Raw genomic sequence first — 17,407 nt, 5'->3', positions numbered from 1 at the left:
CTCAATACCGCGTTTTCTCCCATTCATCCGTAGATAGCGAAACGCAGCTCCTGGAAAAACCGTGCTTCTCACTCTCTAATTCTGGAGGCGGATTCAACTCCCTTAGCTGAGCGAACACCCAGCAAAGCAGTTTGCACGACACGTTCCTTTTGTGTTTTAGACGGAGATTTCCAGCTATTTCTTGAATTCCTGGATTTGGCTGGGAAAATGCGTTTTTCACTTCTTCAAAGAATGGGTTTAGAAACTCCTGCAAACACACGTCAGTTTAACTCCATAAGTTGAATGCACACATTGATGACCGTTCGGTTAGGCAGCTCCGTTTTGGTTTTAGAAGGAGATATTTCTCAATATCGCGTTTCCTCCCATTCACCCGGGTATAACGAAACACAGCTTCTGGAAGAAAGGTGCTTCTCACACTCTGATTCTGAAGACACACTCAACTTCCTTAGCTGAGCGAGCAGCCAGCAGAGTAGTTTGCCAGATACGTTCTTTTTCTGTTTTAGACGGAGATTCCCAGCTATTTCTTGAATGCCTGGATTTCGCTGGGGAAATGCGTTTTCCACTTCTTCACAGAAACAGTTTAGAAACTCCTGCAAACACACATCAGTTTAACTCCGTAAGTTGAATGCACACATTGAAGACCGTTCTTTTAGGTAGCTCCGTTTTGGTTTTAAAAGCAGATCTTTCTCAATACCGCGTTTGTTCCATTTTACCCGGGTATAAAAAAACGCAGCTCCTGGAAGAAAGGTGCTTCTCACTCTCTGATTCTGAAGGCGGACTCAACATTCTTAGCTGACCGAACACCCAGCAGAGCAGTTTGCAAGATACGTTCTTTTTGTGTTTTAGATGGAGTTTTCCAGCTATTTCTTGAATGCCTGGATTTGGCTGAGAAAGTGCGTTTTCCAGTTCTTCACAGAAAGCGTTTAGAAACTACTGCAAACACACATCAGTTTAACTCCGTAAGTTGAATGCACACATTGAAGACCGTTTTGTTAGGTAGCTCCGTTTTGGTTTTAGAAGCAGATATTTCTCAATATCGCGTTTGCCCCCAATCACCCGGGTATACCGAAACGCAGTTCCTGGAAGAACCGTGCTTTTCACTCTCTGATTCTGAAGGCGGATTCAACTCCCTTAGCTGAGCGAACACCCAGCAGAGCAGTTTGCAAGATACGTTTTTTTCTGTGTTTTAGACGGAGATTTCCAGCTATTTCTTGAATGCCTGCATTTGGCTGGGAAAATGCGTTTTCCACTTCTTCACAGAAAGGGTTTAGAAACCCTGTAAACACACATCAGTTTAACACAATAAGTTCAATGCACATTGAAGACCGTTTTGTTAGGTAGCTCCGTTTCGGTTTTAGAAGCAGATATTTCTCAATATCGCCTTTGCTCCCATTAACCCGGGTATAACAAAACACAGCTCTGGAAAGGACCGTGCTTCTCACTCACTGATACTAAAGGCGTATTCACCTCCCTTAGGTGAGCGAACACCCAGCAGAGCAGTTTGCCAGATACGTTCTTTCTTTGTTTTAGACGGAGATTTCCAGCTATTTCTTGAATGCCTGGATTTGGCTGGATAAATGCGTTTTCCACTTCTTCACAGAAAGGGTTTAGAAACCCTGCAAACACACATCAGTTTAACACAATAAGTTGAATGTACACATTGAAGACCGTTCTGTTAGGAAGCTCGGTTTTGGTTTTAGAAGCAGATATTTCTCAATATCGCGTTTGCACCCATTCACCCGGGTATAACGAAACACAGCTCCTGGAAGAACCGTGCTTCTCACTCTGTGATTCTGAAGGCGGATTCAACTCCCTTAGCTGAGCGAACACCCAGCAGAGCAGTTTGCAAATACGTGCTTTTTGTGTTTTAGACGGAGATTTCCAGCTATTTCTTGAATGCCTGGATTTGGCTGGGAAAATGCGTTTTCCACTTCTTCACAGAAAGGGTTTAGAAACTTCTAAAAACACACATCAGTTTAACTCCATAAGTTCAATGCACACATTGAAGACCGTTCTGTTAGGTAGCTCCGTTTTGGTTTTAGAAGGAGATATTTCTCAATACCGCATTCGCTCTCATCCACCCGAATATAACGAAACGCAGCTTCTGGAAGAACCGTGCTTCCCACTCTCTGATTCTGAAGGCGGATTCAACACCCTTAGCTGAGCGAACACCCAGCAGAGCAGTTTGCCAGATACGTTCTCTTTGTGTTTTATACGGAGATTTCCAGCTATTTCTTGAAAGCCTGGATTAGGCTGGAAAAATGCGTTTTCCACTTCTTCACAGAAAGGGTTTAGAAACTTCTGATAACACACATCAGTTTAACTCCGTAAGTTCAATGCACACATTGAAGACCGTTCTGTTAGGTAGCTCCGTTTTGGTTTTAGAAGCAGATATTTCTCAATATCGCGTTTGCTCCCATTCACCCGGGTGTAACCAAACACAGCTCCTGAAAGAACCGTGCTTCTCACTCTCTGATTCTGAAGGCGGATTCAACTCCCTTAGCTGAGCGAACACCCAGCAGAGCAGTTTGCCAGATACGTTCTTTTTGTGTTTTAGACGGAGATTTTCAGCTATTTCTTGAATGCCTAGGTTTGGCTGGGAAAATGCGTTTTCCACGTCTTCACAGAAAGGGTTTAGAAACTCCTGCAAAGACACATCAGTTTAACTCTGTAAGTTGAATGCCCACATTGAAGACCGTTCTGTTAGGTAGCTTTCTTTTGGTTTTTCAATCAGATATTTCTCAATATCGCGTTTTATCCTATTCTTCCGGGTATAAAGAAACACAGCTCCTGGAAGAACCGTGCTTCTCATTCTCTGATTCTGAAGGCAGATTCAACTCCCTTAGCTGAGTGAACACCCAGCAGAGCAGTTTGCCAGATACGTTCTTTTTGTGTTTTAGACGGAGATTTCCAGCTATTTCTTGAATGCCTGGATTTGGCCGGAAAAATGCGGTTTCCACTTCTTCACAGAAAGGGTTTAGAAACTCCTGCAAACACACATCAGTTTAACTCCGTAAGTTCAATGCACAGATTGTAGACCGTTCTGTTAGGTAGCTCCGTTTTGATTTTAGAAGCAGATATTTTTCAATATCGCCTTTGCTCCCATTAACCCGGGTATAACAAAACACAGCTCCGGGAAGAACCGTGCTTCTCACTTTCTGATACTGAAGGCGGATTCAACTCCCTTAGGTGAGCGAACACCCAGCAGAGCAGTTTGCCAGATACGTTCGTTTTGTGTTTAAGACGGAGATTTCCAGGTATTTCTCGAATGCCTGGATTTGGCTGGGAAACTGCATTTTCCACTTTTTCACAGAAAGTGTTTAGAAACTCCAGCAAACACACATCAGTTTAACTCCGTAAGTTGAATGGACACATTGAAGAGCGTTCTGTTAGGTAGCTCCGTTTTGGTTTTAGAAGCAGATATTTCTCAATATCGCGTTTGCTCCCATTCACCCGGGTATAACGAAACATAGCTCCTGGAAGAACCGTGCTTCTCAATCTGTGATTCTGAAGGCGGATTCAACTCCCTTAGCTGAGCGAACACCCAGCAGAGCAGTTTGCCAGATACGCTCTTTTTGAGTTTTAGACCGAGATTTCCCGATATTTCTTGAATGCCTAGATTTGGCTGGGAAAATGTGTTTTCCACTTCTTCACAGAAAGTGTTTAGAAACCCCTGCAAACACACATCAGTATAACTCCATAGGTTCAATGCACACATTGAAGACCGTTCTCTTAGGTAGCTCCGTTTTTGTTTTAGAAGCAGATATTTCTCAATATAGCGTTTGCTCCCATTAACCCGTGTATAACGAAACACAGCTCTGGGAAGAACCGTGCTTCTCACTCTCTGATACTGAAGGCGGATTCAACTCCCTGAGGTGAGCGAACACACAGCAGAGCACTTTGCCAGATATGTTCTTTTTCTGTTTTAGACGGAGGTTTCCAGCCATTTCTTGAATGCCTGGATTTGGCTGGGAAAATGCGTTTTCCACTATTTCACAGAAAGGGTTTAGAAACTCCTGCAAACACACATCAGTTCGACTCCGTAAGTTGAATGCACACATTGAAGACCGTTCTGTTAGGTAGCTCCGTTTTGGTTTACGAAGCAGATATTTCTCAATATCTCGTTTGCTCCGATTCACTTGGGTATAACGAAACACAGCTCCTGGAAGAACCGTGCTTCTCACTCTCTGATTCTGAAGGCGGATTCAACTCCCTTAGCTGAGCGAACACCCAGCAGAGCACTTTGCAAGATACGTTCTATTTGTGTTTTAGACGGAGATTTCCAGCTATTTCTTGAATGCCTGCATTTGGCTGGGAAAATGCGTTTTCCACTTCTTCACAGAAAGGGTTTAGAAACTACTGCAAACACATATCAGTTTAAATCCGTAAGTTGAATGCACACATTGAAGACCGTTCTCTTAGGTAGCTCCGTTTTGGTTTTAGAAGCAGATGTTTCTCAATATCGCGTTTGCACCCATTCACCCGGGTATAACGAAACACAGCTCCTGGAAAAACCGTGCTTCTCACTCTCTGATTCTGAAGGCGGATTCAACTGCCTTAGCTGAGCGAACAACCAGCAGAGCATTTTGCCAGATACGTTTTTTTCGTGTTTTAGATGGAGATTTCCAGCTATTTCTTGAATGCCTGGATTTGGCTGGATAAATGCGTTTTCCACTTCTTCACAGAAATGATTTAGAAACCCTGCAAACACACATCAGTTTAACACAATAAGTTGAATGTACACATTGAAGACCGTTCTGTTAGGAAGCTCGGTTTTGGTTTTAGAAGCAGATATTTCTCAATATCGCGTTTGCTCCCATTCACCCGGGTATAAAGAAGCACAGCTCCTGGAAGAACCGTGCTTCTCACTCTGTGATTCTGAAGGCGGATTCAACTCCCTTAGCTGAGCGAACACCCAGCAGAGCAGTTTGCAAATACGTGCTTTTTGTGTTTTAGACGGAGATTTCCAGCTATTTCTTGAATGCCTGGATTTGGCTGGGAAAATGCGTTTTCCACTTCTTCACAGAAAGGGTTTAGAAACTTCTAAAAACACACATCAGTTTAACTCCATAAGTTCAATGCACACATTGAAGACCGTTCTGTTAGGTAGCTCCGTTTTGGTTTTAGAAGGAGATATTTCTCAATACCGCATTCGCTCTCATCCACCCGAATATAACGAAACGCAGCTTCTGGAAGAACCGTGCTTCCCACTCTCTGATTCTGAAGGCGGATTCAACACCCTTAGCTGAGCGAACACCCAGCAGAGCAGTTTGCCAGATACGTTCTCTTTGTGTTTTATACGGAGATTTCCAGCTATTTCTTGAAAGCCTGGATTAGGCTGGAAAAATGCGTTTTCCACTTCTTCACAGAAAGGGTTTAGAAACTTCTGCAAACACACATCAGTTTAACTCCGTAAGTTGAATGCACACATTGAAGACCGTTCTGTTAGGTAGCTCCGTTTTGGTTTTAGAAGCAGATATTTCTCAATATCGCGTTTGCTCCCATTCACCCGGGTGTAACCAAACACAGCTCCTGAAAGAACCGTGCTTCTCACTCTCTGATTCTGAAGGCGGATTCAACTCCCTTAGCTGAGCGAACACCCAGCAGAGCAGTTTGCCAGATACGTTCTTTTTGTGTTTTAGACGGAGATTTTCAGCTATTTCTTGAATGCCTAGGTTTGGCTGGGAAAATGCGTTTTCCACGTCTTCACAGAAAGGGTTTAGAAACTCCTGCAAAGACACATCAGTTTAACTCTGTAAGTTGAATGCCCACATTGAAGACCGTTCTGTTAGGTAGCTTTCTTTTGGTTTTTCAATCAGATATTTCTCAATATCGCGTTTTATCCTATTCTTCCGGGTATAAAGAAACACAGCTCCTGGAAGAACCGTGCTTCTCATTCTCTGATTCTGAAGGCAGATTCAACTCCCTTAGCTGAGTGAACACCCAGCAGAGCAGTTTGCCAGATACGTTCTTTTTGTGTTTTAGACGGAGATTTCCAGCTATTTCTTGAATGCCTGGATTTGGCCGGAAAAATGCGGTTTCCACTTCTTCACAGAAAGGGTTTAGAAACTCCTGCAAACACACATCAGTTTAACTCCGTAAGTTCAATGCACAGATTGTAGACCGTTCTGTTAGGTAGCTCCGTTTTGATTTTAGAAGCAGATATTTTTCAATATCGCCTTTGCTCCCATTAACCCGGGTATAACAAAACACAGCTCCGGGAAGAACCGTGCTTCTCACTTTCTGATACTGAAGGCGGATTCAACTCCCTTAGGTGAGTGAACACCCAGCAGAGCAGTTTGCCAGATACGTTCGTTTTGTGTTTAAGACGGAGATTTCCAGGTATTTCTCGAATGCCTGGATTTGGCTGGGAAACTGCATTTTCCACTTCTTCACAGAAAGTGTTTAGAAACTCCAGCAAACACACATCAGTTTAACTCCGTAAGTTGAATGGACACATTGAAGAGCGTTCTGTTAGGTAGCTCCGTTTTGGTTTTAGAAGCAGATATTTCTCAATATCGCGTTTGCTCCCATTCACCCGGGTATAACAAAACATAGCTCCTGGAAGAACCGTGCTTCTCAATCTGTGATACTGAAGGCGGATTCAACTCCCTTAGCTGAGCGAACACCCAGCAGAGCCGTTTGCCAGATACGCTCTTTTTGAGTTTTAGACCGAGATTTCCCGATATTTCTTGAATGCCTAGATTTGGCTGGGAAAATGTGTTTTCCACTTCTTCACAGAAAGTGTTTAGAAACCCCTGCAAACACACATCAGTATAACTCCATAGGTTCAATGCACACATTGAAGACCGTTCTCTTAGGTAGCTCCGTTTTTGTTTTAGAAGCAGATATTTCTCAATATAGCGTTTGCTCCCATTAACCCGTGTATAACGAAACACAGCTCTGGGAAGAACCGTGCTTCTCACTCTCTGATACTGAAGGCGGATTCAACTCCCTGAGGTGAGCGAACACACAGCAGAGCACTTTGCCAGATATGTTCTTTTTCTGTTTTAGACGGAGGTTTCCAGCCATTTCTTGAATGCCTGGATTTGGCTGGGAAAATGCGTTTTCCACTATTTCACAGAAAGGGTTTAGAAACTCCTGCAAACACACATCAGTTCGACTCCGTAAGTTGAATGCACACATTGAAGACCGTTCTGTTAGGTAGCTCCGTTTTGGTTTACGAAGCAGATATTTCTCAATATCTCGTTTGCTCCGATTCACTTGGGTATAACGAAACACAGCTCCTGGAAGAACCGTGCTTCTCACTCTCTGATTCTGAAGGCGGATTCAACTCCCTTAGCTGAGCGAACACCCAGCAGAGCACTTTGCAAGATACGTTCTTTTTGTGTTTTAGACGGAGATTTCCAGCTATTTCTTGAATGCCTGCATTTGGCTGGGAAAATGCGTTTTCCACTTCTTCACAGAAAGGGTTTAGAAACTACTGCAAACACATATCAGTTTAAATCCGTAAGTTGAATGCACACATTGAAGACCGTTCTCTTAGGTAGCTCCGTTTTGGTTTTAGAAGCAGATGTTTCTCAATATCGCGTTTGCACCCATTCACCCGGGTATAACGAAACACAGCTCCTGGAAAAACCGTGCTTCTCACTCTCTGATTCTGAAGGCGGATTCAACTGCCTTAGCTGAGCGAACAACCAGCAGAGCAGTTTGCCAGATACGTTTTTTTCGTGTTTTAGACGGAGATTTCCAGCTATTTCTTGAATGCCTGGATTTGGCTGGGAAAATGCGTTTTCCACTTCTTCACAGAAAGGGTTAGGAACTTTTGCAAACAAACATCTGTTTAACTCCGTAAGTTGAATAGACACATTGAAGATCGTTCTGTTAGGTAGCTCCGATTTGGTTTTAGAAAAAGATATTTCTCAATACCGCGTTTGCTCCCATTCACCCGAATATAACGAAACGCAGCTCCTGGAAGAACCGTGCTTCTCACTCTCTGATTCTGAAGGCGAATTCAACTCCCTTAGCTGAGCGAACACCCAGCCGAGCAGTTTGCAAGATACGTTCTTTTTGTGGTTTAGACGGAGATTTTCTGCTATTTCTTGAATGCCTGGATTTGGCTGGGAAAATGCGCTTTCCACTTCTTCACAGAAAGGGTTTAGAAACTCCTGCAAACACACATCAGTTTAACTCCATAAGTTGAATGTACACATTGAAGATCGTTCTGTTAGTTAGCTCCGTTTTGGTTTTAGAAGCAGATATTCCTCAATATGGCGTTTGCTGCCATTTAGCCGAATATAACGAAAGACAGCTCTGGGAAGAACCGTGCTTCTCACTCTCTGATACTGAAGGCGGATCCAACTCCCTTAGGTGAGCGAACACCCAGCAGAGCAGTTTGCCAGATACGTTCTTTTTGTGTTTTAGACGGAGATTTCCAGCTATTTCTTGAATGCCTGGATTTGGCTGGGAATATGCGTTTTCCACTTCTTCACAGAAAGGGTTTAGAACCTCCTGCAAACACACATCAGTTTAACTCCGTAAGTTCAATGCACACATTGAAGACCGTTGTGTTAGGTAGCTCCGTTTTGGTTTATGAAGCAGATATTTCTCAATACCGCGTTTGCTCCCATTCACCCGGGTATAATGAAACACAGCTCCTGGAAGAACCGTGCTTTTCACTCTCTGATTCTGAAGGCGGATTCCACTTTCTTAGCTGAGCGAAAAACCAGCAGAGCAGTTTTCCAGATACGTTCTTTTTGTGTTTTAGACGGAGATTTTCTGCTATTTCTTGAATGCCTGGATTTGGCTGGGAATATGCATTTTCCACTTCTTCACAGAAAGGGTTTAGAAACTCCTGCAAACACACATCAGTTTAACTGCGTATGTTGAATGCACACATTGAAGACCGTTCTGTTACGTAGTTCCGTTTTGGTTATAGAAGCACATATTTCTTAATATAGCGTTTGCTCCCATTCACCCGAGTATAACGAAACACAGCTCCTGGAAGATCCGCGCTTCTCACTCTCTGATTCTGAAGGCGGATTCAACTCCATTAGCTGAGCGAACACCCAGCAGAGCAGTTTGCAAGATACGTTCTTTTTGTGTTTTAGACGGAGATTTCCAGCTATTTCTTGAATGCCTGGATTTGGCTGGGAAAATGCGTTTTCCAATTCTTCACAGAAAGGGTTTAGAAACTCCTGCAAACACACATCAGATTAACTCCGTATGTTGAATGTACACATTTAAGACCGTTCTGTTAGTTAGCTCCGTTTTGGTTTTAGAAGCAGATATCCCTCAATATGGCGTTTGCTGCAATTTACCCGGGTATAACGAAACACAGTTCTGGGAAGAATCGTGATTCTCACTCTCTGATACTGAAGGCGGATCCAACATTCTTAGGTGAGCGAACACCCAGCAGAGCAGTTTGCCACATACGTTCTTTCTGTGTTTTAGACGGAGATTTCCAGCTATTTGTTGAATGCCTGGATTCGGCTGGGAATATGCGCTTTCCACTTCTTCACAGAAAGGGTTTAAAAACTCCTGCAAACACACATCAGTTTAACTCCGTAAGTTGAATGCACACATTGAAGACCGTTCTGTTACGTAGCTCCGTTTTGGTTTATGAAGCAGATATTTCTCAATATCGCGTTTGCTCCCATTCACCTGGGTATAAGGAAACACAGCTACCTGGAAGAACCGTGCTTCTCACTCTCTGATTCTGAAGGCGGATTCAACTCCCTTAGCTGAGCGAACCTCCAGCAGAGCAGTTTGCCAGATACGTTCTGTTTTTGTTTTAGACGGAGATTTCCAGCTATTTCTTGAATGCGTGGATTTGGCTGGCAAAATGCCTTTTCCACTTCTTCACAGAAAGGGTTTAGAAACTCCTGCAAACACACATCAGTTTGCCTCCTTAAGCTAAATGCACACATTTTAGACCGTTTTGTTAGGTAACTCTATTTTGGTTTTAGAAGCAAATATTTCTCAATACCCAGTTTGATCCAATTCACCCGGGTATAACAAAACGCAGCTCCTCGAAGAAACATGCTTCTCACGCTCTGATTCTGAGGGCGGATTCAACTCCCTTAGCTGAGCGATCACCCGGCAGAGCAGTTTGCAAGATACGTTCTTTTTGTGTTTTAGACAGAGATTTCCAGCTATTACTTGAATGTCTGGATTTGGCTGGGAAAATGCGTCTTCCACTTCTTCACAGAAAGGGATTAGTAACTCCTGCCAACACAAATCAGTTTAACTCCGTAAGTTGAATGCACACATTGAAGACCGTTCTGTTCGGTAGCTCTGTTTTGTTTTTAGAAGCACATATTTCTCAATACCGCGTTTGCTCCCATTCACCCGTATATAACGAAACGCAGCTCCTGGAAGAACCGTGCTTCTCACTCTCTGATTCTGCAGGCGGATTCAACTCCCTTAGCTGAGCGAACACCCAGCAGAGCAGTTTGCAATATACGTTCTTTCTGTGTTTTAGACGGAGATTTTCAGCTATTTCTTGAATGCATGGATTTGGAGAGGAAAATGCGTTTTCCACTTCTTCACAGAAATGATTTAGAAACTCCTGCAAACACACATAAGTTTAACTCCATAAGTTGAATGCACACATTGAAGACCGTTCTGTTAGGTAGCTTTGTTTTGGTTTTAGAAGCAGATATTTCTCAATACCGCGTTTTCTCCCATTCACCCGTAGAGAGCGAAACGTAGCTCCTGGAAGAACCGTGCTTCTTACTCTCGGATTCTGAAGGCGGATTCAACTCCCTTAGCTGACCGAACACCCAGCAAAGCAGTTTGCAAGACACGTTCTTTTTGTGTTTTAGACGGAGATTTCCATCTATTTCTTGAATTCCTGGATTTGGCAGGGAAAATGCGTTTTCCACTTCTTCACAGAAAGGGTTTAGAAACTCTTGCAAACACACATCAGTTTAACTCCGTAAGTTGAATGCACACATTGCAGACCGTTCTGTTAGGTAGCTTTGTTTTGGTTTTAGAAGCAGGTATTTCTCAATACCACGTTTGTTCCAATTCTCCCGGGTATAACGAAACGCAGATCCTGGAAGAAACGTGCTTCTCAGTCTCTGATTCTGAAGGCGGATTCAACTCCCTTAGCTGAGCGAACACCCAGCAGAGCAGTTTGCAAGATACGTTCTTTCTGTGTTTTAGACGGAGATTTCCAGCTATTTCTTGAATGCATGGATTTGGCGGGGAAAATGCGTTTTCCACTCCTTCACAGAAAGGGTTTAGAAACTCCTGCAAACACACATCACTTTAACTCCGTAGGTTGAATGCACACATGGAAGACCGTTCTGTTAGGTAGCTCCGTTTTGGTTTTAGAAGCAGATATTTCTCAATATCGCGTTAGCTCCCATTCAACCGGGTATAACGAAACACAGCTCCTGGAAGAACAGTGCTTCTCACTCTGTGATTCTGAATGCGGATTCAACTTCCATACCTGAGCGAACACGCAGCGGAGCAGTTAGCAAGATACGTACTTTTTTTGTTTTAGACGGAGATTTCCAGCTATTTCTTGAATGCCTGAATTTGGCTGGAAAAATGCCTTTTCCACTTCCTCAAAAAAAGGGTTTAGAAACTCCTGCTAACACACATCAGTTTAACTCCGTAAGTTGAATGCACACATTGAAGACCGTTCTGTTAGGTAGCACTGTTTTGGTTCTAGAAGCAGATATTTCTCAATACCGCGTTTGCTCCCATTCACGTGGGTATAACGAAACACAGCTCCTGGAAAAACCATGCTTCTCATTCTCTGATTCTGAAGGCAAATCCAACATTCTTGGCTGAGCGAACACCCAGCAGAGCAGTTTGCCAGATACGTTCTTTTTGTGTTTTAGACGGACATTTCCAGCTATTTCTTCAATGCCTGGATTTGGCTGGGAAAATGCGTTTTCCACTTCTTCACAGAAAGGGTTTAGAAACTCCTGCAAATACACATCAGTCTAAATCCGTAAGTTGAATACATACATTGAAAACCGTTCTGTTAGGTAGCTCCGTTTATGTTTTAGAAGCAGATATTTCTCAATACCGCGTTTGCTCCCATTTACCCGAATATAACGAAACGCAGGTCCTGGAAAAACCGTGCTTCCCACTCTCTGATTCTGAAGGCGGATTTAACTCCCTTAGCTGAGCGAACACCCAGCAGAGCAGTTTGCAAGATACGTTCTTTTACTGTTTTAGACGGAGATTTCCAGGTATTTCTTGAATGCCTGCATTTGGCTGTGAAAATGCGTTTTCCACTTCTTCACAGAAAGGGTTTAGAAACTCCTGCAAACACACATCAGTTTAACTCCGTAAGTTGAATGCACACATTGAAGACCGTTCTGTTAGGTAGCTCCGTTTTGGTTTTAGAAGCAGATAATTCTCAATATTGCGTTTGTTCCAATTAACCCGTGTATAACGAAACGCAGCTCCTGGAAGAACCGTGCTTCTCACTCTCTGATTCTGAAGGCTGATTCAACTCCCTTAGCTGAGTGAACACCCAGCAGAGTAGTTTGCAAGATACGTTCCTTTTGTGTTTTAGACGGAGATTTTCAGCTATGTATTAAATGCCTGGATTTGGCTGGGAAAATGGGTTTTCCACTTCTTCACAGAAAGGGTTTTTAAACTCCTGCAAACACACATCAGTTTACCTCCGTAACTTGAATGCACACATTGAAGACCATTCTTTTAGGTAGCTCCGTTTTGGCTTTAGAAGCAGATATTTCTCAATACCGCGTTTGCCCCCATTCACCCGGATATAACGAAACGCAGCTACTGGAAGAACCGTGCTTCTCACTCTTTGATTCTGAAGGCGGATTCAACTCCCTAAGCTGAACGAACACCCAGCAGAGCAGTTTGCAAGATACGTTCTTTTTGTGTTTTAGACGGAGATTTCCAGCTATTTCTTGAATTCCTGGATTTGGCTGGGAAAATGCGTTTTCCACTTCTTCAAAGAATGGGTTTAGAAACTCTTGCAAACACACATCAGTTTAACTCCATAAGTTGAATGCACACATTGAAGACCGTTCTGTTAGGTAGCTCCGTTTTGGTTTTAGAAGCAGATATTTCTCAATATCTCGTTTGCTCCCACTAACCCGGGTATAACAAAACACAGCTCTGGGAAGAACCGTGCTTCTCACTCTCTGATACTGAAGGCGAATTCAACTCCCTTAGGTGAGCGAAAACCCAGCAGATCAGTTTGCCAGATACGTCCTTTTTGTGTTTTAGACGGAGATTTCCAGCTATTTCTTGAATGCCTGGATTTGGCAGAGAAAATGCGTTTTCCACTTCTTCACAGAAAGGGTTTAGAAACTCCTGAAAACACACATCAGTTTAACTCCGTAAGTTGAATGTACTCATTGAAGACCGTTCTGTTAGGTAGCTCCGTTTTGGTTTTAGAAGCAGATATTTCTAAATATCGCGTTTGCTCCCATTCACCCGGGTATAATAAAACACAGCTCCTGGAAGAACCGTGCTTCTAACTCTCTAATTTTGAAGGCGGATTTAACTCCCTTACCTGAGCGACCACCCAGCAGAGCAGTTTGCCAGATACGTTCTTTTTGTGTTTTAGACGGAGATTTTCAGCTATTTCTTGAATGCCTGGATTTGGCTGGGAATATGCGTTTTCCACTTCTTCAGAGGAAGGGTTTAGAAACCTTGCAAACACACATCAGTTTAACACCATAAGTTGAACGCACACATTGAAGACCGTTCTGTTAGGTAGCTCCGTTTTGGTTTTAGAAGCAGATATTTCTCAATATCGCTTTTGCACCCATTCACCCGGGTATAACGAAACACAGCTTCTGGAAGAACCGTGCTTCTCACTCTCTGATTCTGAAGGCGGATTCAACTCCCTTAGTGAGCGAACACCAGCAGAGCACTTTGCAAGATACGTTCTTTTTGTGTTTTAGACGGAGATTTCCAGCTATTTCTTGAATGCCTGGATTTGGCTGGGAAAATGCGTTTTCCACTTCTTCACAGAAAGGTTTTAGAAACACCTGCAAACACGCATCAGTTTGCCTCCTTACGTTTAATGCACACATTGAAGACCGTTCTGTTAGGTAGCTCTGTTTTGGTTTTAGAAGCAGATATTTCTCAATACCGAGTTTGATCCAATTCACCCGGGTATAACAAAACGCAGCTCCTCGAAGAAACGTGCTTCTCACTCTCTGATTCTGAGGGCGGATTCAACTCCCTTAGCTGAGCGAACACCCGGCAGAGCAGGTTGCAATATACGTTCTTTTTGTGTTTTAGACGGAGATTTCTAGCTATTACATGAATGTCTGGATTTGGCTGGGAAAATGCGTTTTCCACTTCTTCACAGAAAGGGTTTAGAAACTGCTGCAAACACAAATCAGTTTAACTCCGTAAGTTGAATGCACACATTGAGGACCGTTCTCTAGGTAGCTCCGTTTTTGTTTTAGAAGCAGATATTTCTCAATATCGCGTTTGATCCCATTCACCCGGGTATAACTAAACACAGCTCTGGGAAGAACCGTGCTTCTAACTCTATGATTCGGAAGGCGGATTCAACTCCCTTAGCTGAGCGAACACTTAGCAAAGCAGTTTGCCACATACGTTCTTTTTTTGTTTTACACGGAGATTTCCAGCTATTTCTTGAATGCCTGGATTTGGCTGGGAAAATGCGTTTTCCACTTCTTCACAGAAAGGGTTTAGAAACTCCTGCAAACACACATCAGTTTATCTCCGTAAGTTGAATGCACACATTGAAGACCGTTCTGTTAGGTAGCTCCGTATTGGATTTATAAGGAGGTATTTCTCAATACCGCGTTTGCTTCCATTAACCCGGGTATAACAAAACACAGCTCTGGGAAGAACCGTGCTTCTCACTCACTGATACTGAAGGCGGATTCAACTTTCTTAGGTGAGCGAACATCCAGCAGAGTAGTTTGCCAGATACGTTCTTTTTCTGTTTTAGACGGAGATTTCCAGCTATTTCTTGAATGCCTGGATTTCGCTGGGAAAATGCGTTTTCCACTTCTTCACAGAAACAGTTTAGAAACTCCTGCAAACACACATCAGTTTAACTCCGTAAGTTGAATGCACACATTGAAGACCGTTCTTTTAGGTAGCTCCGTTTTGGTTTTAAAAGCAGATATTTCTCAATACCGCGTTTGTTCCAATTTACTCGGGTAGAAAAAAACGCAGCTCCTGGAAGAAAGGTGCTTCTCACTCTCTGATTCTGAAGGCGGACTCAACTCCCTTAGCTGAGCGAACACCCAGCAGAGCAGTTTGCAAGATACGTTCTTTTTGTGTTTTAGACGGAGATTTCCAGCTATTTCTTGAATGCCTGGATTTGGCTGGGAAAATGCGTTTTCCAGTTCTTCACAGAAAGGGTTTAGAAACTCCTGCAAACACACATCAGTATAACTCCGTAAGTTGAATGCACACATTGAAGAAAGTTTTGTTAGGTAGCTCCGTTTTGGTTTTAGAAGCAGATATTTCTCAATATCGCGTTTGCCCCCAATCACCCGGGTATACCGAAACGCAGCTCCTGGAAGAACCGTGCTTCTCACTCTCTGATTCTGAAGGCGGATTCAACTCCCTTAGCTGAGCGAACACCCAGCAAAGCAGTTTGCAAGATACGTTCTTTTTGTGTTTTAGACGGAGATTTCCAGCTATTACTTGAATGCCTGGATTTGGCTGGGAAAATGCGTTTTCCACTTCTTCACAGAAAGGGTTTAGAAACCCTGTAAACACACATCAGTTTAACACAATAAGTTCAATGCACACATTGAAGACCGTTCTGTTAGGTAGCTCCGTTTCGGTTTTAGAAGCAGATATTTCTCAATACCGCGTTTTCTCCCATTCATCCGTAGATAGCGAAACGCAGCTCCTGGAAAAACCGTGCTTCTCACTCTCTAATTCTGGAGGCGGATTCAACTCCCTTAGCTGAGCGAACACCCAGCAAAGCAGTTTGCACGACACGTTCCTTTTGTGTTTTAGACGGAGATTTCCAGCTATTTCTTGAATTCTTGGATTTGGCTGGGAAAATGCGTTTTTCACTTCTTCAAAGAATGGGTTTAGAAACACCTGCAAACACACGTCAGTTTAACTCCATAAGTTGAATGCACACATTGATGACCGTTCGGTTAGGTAGCTCCGTTTTGGTTTTAGAAGGAGATATTTCTCAATATCGCGTTTGCTCCCATTCACCCGGGTATAACGAAACACAGCTTCTGGAAGAAAGGTGCTTCTCACACTCTGATTCTGAAGACGGACTCAACTTCCTTAGCTGAGCGAGCAGCCAGCAGAGTAGTTTGCCAGATACGTTCTTTTTCTGTTTTAGACGGAGATTCCCAGCTATTTCTTGAATGCCTGGATTTCGCTGGGGAAATGCGTTTTCCACTTCTTCACAGAAACAGTTTAGAAACTCCTGCAAACACACATCAGTTCAACTCCGTAAGTTGAATGCACACATTGAAGACCGTTCTTTTAGGTAGCTCCGTTTTGGTTTTAAAAGCAGATCTTTCTCAATACCGCGTTTGTTCCAATTTACCCGGGTATAAAAAAACGCAGCTCCTGGAAGAAAGGTGCTTCTCACTCTCTGATTCTGAAGGCGGACTCAACATTCTTAGCTGACCGAACACCCAGCAGAGCAGTTTGCAAGATACGTTCTTTTTGTGTTTTAGACGGAGTTTTCCAGCTATTTCTTGAATGCCTGGATTTGGCTGAGAAAGTGCGTTTTCCACTTCTTCACAGAAAGGGTTTAGAAACCCTGTAAACACACATCAGTTTAACACAAGAAGTTCAATGCACACATTGAAGACCGTTCTGTTAGGTAGCTCCGTTTCGGTTTTAGAAGCAGATATTTCTCAATATCGCCTTTGCTCCCATTCACCCGGGTATAACAAAACACAGCTCTGGAAAGGACCGTGCTTCTCACTCACTGATACTAAAGGCGTATTCACCTCCCTTAGGTGAGCGAACACCCAGCAGAGCAGTTTGCCAGATACGTTCCTTTTGTGTTTTAGACGGAGATTTCCAGCTATTTCTTGAATGCCTGGATTTCGCTGGGAAAATGCGTTTTCCACTTCTTCACAGAATTGGTTTAGAATCTCCTGCAAACACACGTCAGTTTAACTCCATAAGTTGAATGCACACATTGATGACCGTTCTGTTAGGAAGCTCGGTTTTGGTTCTAGAAGGAGATATTTCTCAATATCGCATTTGCTCCCATTCACCCGGGTATAACGAAACACAGCTTCTGGAAGAAAGGTGCTTCTCACTCTCTGATTTTGAAGGCCTACTCAACTCCCTTAGCTGAGGGAACACCCAGCAGAGCAGTTTGCAAGATACGTTCTATTTGTGTTTCAGACGGAAATTTTCAGCTATTTCTTGAATGCCTGGATTTGGCTGAGAAAATGCGTTTTCCACTTCTTCACAGAAAGGGTTTAGAAACTCCTGCAAACACATATGAGTTTAC

This window comes from Callithrix jacchus, chromosome 20 (assembly GCF_049354715.1).
Source record: "Callithrix jacchus isolate 240 chromosome 20, calJac240_pri, whole genome shotgun sequence".
NCBI lineage: Eukaryota > Metazoa > Chordata > Mammalia > Primates > Cebidae > Callithrix > Callithrix jacchus.
The sequence above is the reverse complement of the archived record's forward strand: the minus strand, read 5'-3'. Positions refer to the sequence as shown.